The sequence below is a fragment of the Physeter macrocephalus genome, chromosome 7 (genome assembly GCF_002837175.3).
Source record: "Physeter macrocephalus isolate SW-GA chromosome 7, ASM283717v5, whole genome shotgun sequence".
In the NCBI taxonomy this organism is placed as follows: domain Eukaryota; kingdom Metazoa; phylum Chordata; class Mammalia; order Artiodactyla; family Physeteridae; genus Physeter; species Physeter macrocephalus.
The window spans coordinates 19,032,598-19,038,203 of record NC_041220.1 but is presented as its reverse complement, the minus strand read 5'-3'; positions in this window follow the sequence as shown (position 1 = coordinate 19,038,203).

Genomic DNA, 5,606 nt, shown 5'->3' with positions numbered 1-5,606 from the left:
GACCCTGTGCTCCGGACGCGCAGGCTCAGCGGCCATGGCTCACGGGCCCAGCTGCTCCGCGGCACGTGGGATCCTCCGGACCGGGGCACGAAGCCGTGTCCCCTGCATCGGCAGGCGGACTCCCAACCACTGCGCCACCAGGGAAGCCCCTCTATATCCTTTTAATATACCAGTTTTGTCTGGAGAGCTACGAGTTGCACTATTTTTTAGATCACCACATTCTATTTTTATTTTATTTCAGATTTCCTCTCTGACTCACCAAATGCGATCTGCTGTATATTCATTTGAAATAAAATTAATTGTAAATCTGTTTTGTGAATTCTTTAATATCTCATGGGGTAAATAAAGAGGCCGAAAGGTATGGTGAAACCTGATGGAAACTCATACTCCGGAGACTCCAGGATGTGAATATTTTAATGGCTTCCTAGGCACGGGAATGCTAAGGATGACTTTCGTGTATTTTCTCTCTTCCTACGCGTTTAGAAATCAATTGCTCTGTTCTCTATAGGCCTGGTTTGCAGTTTCATGTGAGTGAATACAGCATGCGCTTCAGCCATGCAAGTTCTCCAAGCTGAGAATGAGGGATTCGCAGAAGCCCCGCCTTCACTTGCTGAAATTGGAGGGTAGGACCTCTGTGGTTCACTTTGGGAAGAGAGCACGCATTGCTGCCAAAGGCTCATCCGGGTTTCTGGCAACTTGCCTCCTGGCCTGTGGAGAGCGGCTTCTCTCTGTGGATGCTGAAAAGCCACTTACAGACCCCTCCTCTTTGCTTGTGCCCGAACCCCATCCTGCAGGGCAGGGGACAGGGGAGGGGAGATCTGGAGTCTCCTCATAGCGCCTGGTGCACTCAGTTCTCTGAGGTCTTTCTGCAGGAATGAACCCACAATCTCTTCCTGTGTTTTAACACACTTTAGCCTTAGGAATATTTGTCAGACTTGGCAGGAAGGCCACATGTGTATAAAACATTCCTGCCAGGGCTCTGAGCCTGCGGGTGGAGCCTAAAGTGCCAAGTGAGATCTCGTTCAGTCCTCGTGGTACAGAGATTTGCCGTTCACGCAACGGGCCCTTTCTCCCTCCTTATTCCCTTCCTCATTTTTATCCAAAAAAGATAATCCTTGCTGTCTTCTTCAGGGAACGTGCGATAGAGTGAGCGAAGGCAACGACATCCTGATTAACTCTGGCCCTTGCTAGTTGATCTGGTAAAGGGTGAATCGCAAGGGCAGAATCTAGCTTGTGGTTCAGCATCAAGATCCTCCTGTTCCTGAGCCCTGTAACCACGGGGAGCTGACAGCAGCGTCAGTCTGGTTAGGCTTCGGGGCTTGAACATACCCTTCAGGATAGGAGCTTAGGAGAAACTCTCACAGGGAAGAGCTTGCCCGGAGTGGGAGAGTGACTAAGCAGTGACTCAGGAAGCAAGATGCTAAATGCCGAAGACCTGGTGTGTCAGTCTCCGAGAAGACTGATGGAGTAGGAGAAGCTTCAGGGATTGAGGTCAGGAATGAGGTAATTCAGGTTGACGAACCTCTTCAGTCACCATGTGCTCCCTTATTTCCCTCTTGCTAGTTGTAGTTTCAAAATCAGCAACAATTCCCCCTCCCGATAATTAGGGATTATAAGTGCACCGTGTGCACATTTAAGAGGTGTACGTGTGATACTCAAGTGTTATACAGCTGACATTATTGTATGTATTTGTGTAACTTGTTTGTTGAATGAGATGAATTCAGTAGGATACAGTCAAGAGGCAGCTCTTTTTCCTCCTACCTCTGCCTATAAACACACTTGGTCAGACCTCTGTTCAAAGCATCTTGAATGCATCTAGGGTAGCGATGAAGTTCTTTGGTCTCTTGTTACCTTATTGGGTTCTTGTATCATTTATAATAGGTTTTCAATAGTTTCTCTTGTGGTTTCCAAATATCCATCATATCAAATGAAAATAGTGGAGGTTTAAGTTTTTCATCTCTAACTTTTATGCTTTTAATTTCATTTTCTTTCCTAAGTGTGTTTATTCCAGTACAGTGTTAAATAATAATACTGATAATGGATATCCTTGTCTTGTGGTTTTTAAAAGCATAACTAGAGGCTGCAGTAAAACAAATACTCTTGTATAATGCAGCTGTAAACCTACATTGTTCATATATAGTAATTTCACTTCCAAGAATTTAGTCTAGAGTCATACTTAGAGATTCAGACAATTTACTATTTATCAGGTTTTTCGTAGTAGCATTGTTTTGTAATGATGAAAAATTAGAAGAAATCTAAATGTTTAACACTGAATTATGGTATATCCACATGATAAGATAAGGCTGAATTATTTATCTACTAGTAATAACAAATTACCCCAAAACTTAATGGCTTAAAACAATAAATATTTATTATCTCACACAATTTCTGTGGATGAGGAACCCAGGAACATCTTAGCTGGATGGTTCTGCCCCAAGACATGTCATGAGGTTTCAGTCAAGTTGTTGGCCAGGGCTGTGGTCATCTGAAAGCTTGACTGGGGCTGGAGGTTCTGCTTCACAGGTGGCTCACACACATGCTTGCTGAGTCAGTGCTGGTTGTTGGCTGGAGGTCTCAATCCCTCCCCACGTGGACCTCTGCATAGGACTGGAGTTGTTCTCTTGTGACATGGCAGCTGGCTTCTCCTCCAGCGAGTGACCCAAGAGAGAGCAAAGTAGAAACTGCAATGTCTTTTTTGAAGTCACACTCTGCTGTTTTCTAATATACTGCTGCATTTCACAGATCGGTTCTATTCACTGTGTTAGGGACCTCAATAGGGACATGAAAACCAGGAGGCAAGAATTACTGGGGATCATTGGAGAGGGTGGTTACCACAGTCAGAGTCTGTGCTCTGGCCTCCAATGATTCGTATCCCTTACTCTTGCAAAATACAATCACCCTTTCACAAGTTCCTCAAAAGTTTCATTCTGTTTCAGCATCAGTTCCAAGTCCAGAGCCTCACCAGCTAAATCAGGTCCAGGGGCAGATGAAGCTCTTCGGGTACAGTCTCTTCAGTATGTGGTTCCAAGTACAGTTCAAATGTACTTCCTCTCGACCTGAAGACCCATGAATTACAGAGACAAGTTATCTGCCCCCCTCCCACACCTGATATATACTGGTGGGACAGCCTTACAGTACTGCTATAGATATTCCCATTCAAAATGGGGAGAACAGGAGGCACGCAGAGGGTACTGCTTCACAGAAATCCTAATATTCAGCCAGGCAAATATTGAAAGTTCCTTAATTAGGACTCAGGTCTACTCTTTCCCGGGAATGACTCTCCATGGCTCCTGGTTCTGCCCTCTGAGCCCTTGGTTCCACCCTCTGATTCTTCCTTCCTGTTCCATTAAAGGTAACCCATGATTTGCAGCTAAGAGATAGTCTCAGCCTGCTTCCTGCCTCTCAAAGTTTGGGAGTCTGAAGGTCTCTTTTCACTTTGTATGGTTTCTGTCCAGTCCAACCTGATAATGTTTCTGCCAATATTAATTAAAAAAATAAACAACTTTGTAGGTCATCTGCAATAGGGTAGTAGGTGGCTTTTATTCCATTAGACAAAAACCGCACCATAAATCTCTTCAAGATAAGCCCTTTTCTACCTTGGGCTTTTGTTGAAACTGCTGAGGGACATTGCCTGTAAGCTTCTCAGAAGCCCTAGAATTCTCTGAAGTACTTACTCGCTTAGATTTTCCTTAGTCATTAAATGGGATTTTACAGTCACAACCTCAACTTCATCTTTAGACCATGTTTTCTTGGAAGAGCCCTGGATTTGATCTTTGCCTGGAAGCCATTTTACAATTTTAGCATTTTCTGTCATCTGGAAAATTTCAGAAGCAGAGAGTCTTGACTCCTTTTTATTCAATTCAATAGTTCTTCCTTCAGCTTATCTCTCCTCTCACATTTTGCTCAAAGAAGAAACCAAGCAGCACTTTCAACACTCTGCCTGGAAATCTCCTTAGCTGGATCACTTAGTTCATTAAACATTTTTTCTTTTTTCCCCCCATATTTTTGCATGTGACAGTGTTGTTTAATTTTCTGTCGTATCTAACAAGGATCCCTCTTTTTAACATTTTTTTCTTGGCTGCGTTGCGCGGCACGCATGATCTTACTTCCCTGACTAGAGATCGAACCTGTGCCCCTGCAAAGGAAACACGGAGTCTTAACCACTGGACCACCAGGAAAGTCCCTAACAAGGATCTCTTATCTTCTAGTTCCCAATAATATTTTCCAGATTTTCCTCCAAGTCCTTACCAATAGCATCCTTGAAGGTCACCAGGCTTCTGCTAAGTTTCTTCCATGTACCTTATGCTTTTACTTCTCAGTCTTTCCTGTCACAAAGTCACCTCCAAATTTTAGGTATTTGTTATGGTAGTGCCCCATTTTCCGGTCCCCAAATCTTTATTATTTATCTATGTGCAACAAGTCATTCCAACATTTAAATATTTAAAACAATAAATATCTATTAACTCACACAATTCTATGGGTCAGGAACCCAGGAGCAGATTAGCTCGGTGATTCTGTCTCAGAGTCTCTCATGAGGTTGAGGTCAAGGTGTCAGCTAGGGCTGCAGTCATCTGAGAACCTGACTGAGTGGGAGGATCTACTTCCATGGCGATAAACTCAAATACCTGGCAAATTGGTGATGGTTATTGGTACGAGGCCTCAATTCCTCGCCACCTGGACCTCTCTACAGGGATGCTGGAGTCCTCATGACATGTCAGCCTGCATCTCCTATACTGAGTATACCAAAAAGGATGAAAACTGCAACATTTTTTATGACAGAGTTTTGGAAGTCAAACTATTACTTCTGAATTGGTTACACAGGTCACCTCTATTCAGTGTGGGGCAGTACCACACAAGGTCATGAATACCAGGAGGCCATAATCATTGGGGGTCGTCCTGGAGACTGGCTACCACAATGACTGACAAATAATTATGGCAGATATCTAAAACAAGGTGTTTGCAAGATCTTTAATAATAGGTTAAATGAAAGAAAAGATTCAAAACTTTTAATTCAATGTAATCTAAAATTTATTAAAAATAACTTTTTATGATATTGTCTGGGCATGCCTCTTCGTGCAGAAAAGATAGACCAGAAGGAAAACGAAAACATTAGCATTGTTTATTTCTAAGTGAGTGGACTGTGAATTTGAAAGTTTTCTTTTGTTATGTCTTCGAAACACAACACTATCGTGTTCATAAACAATTTTATAATTAACAAAACTTGTGAATTTTGAGGGCACAATTAGAATGAAGATTTACAGGGAATTCCCTGGCAGTCCAGTGGTTAAGACTTGGCACTTTCACAGCTATGGGCCTAGGTTCAATCTCTGGTCTGGGAACTAAGATCCCGCAAGCCACCCAGTGAGGCCAAAAACAAAGATTAAAAAAAAAAGAGTAATGATTTACAATTTTTATTTACTTTCTTTAAGATACAAACAATATCATTTCCCCATAGTTTAAAAATTAAAATTTCTACACTCTTTTTTTTTTTGTGGTATGCGGGCCTCCCTCTGCTGCGGCCTCTCCCGTTGCGGAGCACAGGCTCCGGACGCGCAGGCCCAGCGGCCATGGCTCACGGGCCCAGCCGCTCCGCGGCATGCGGGATC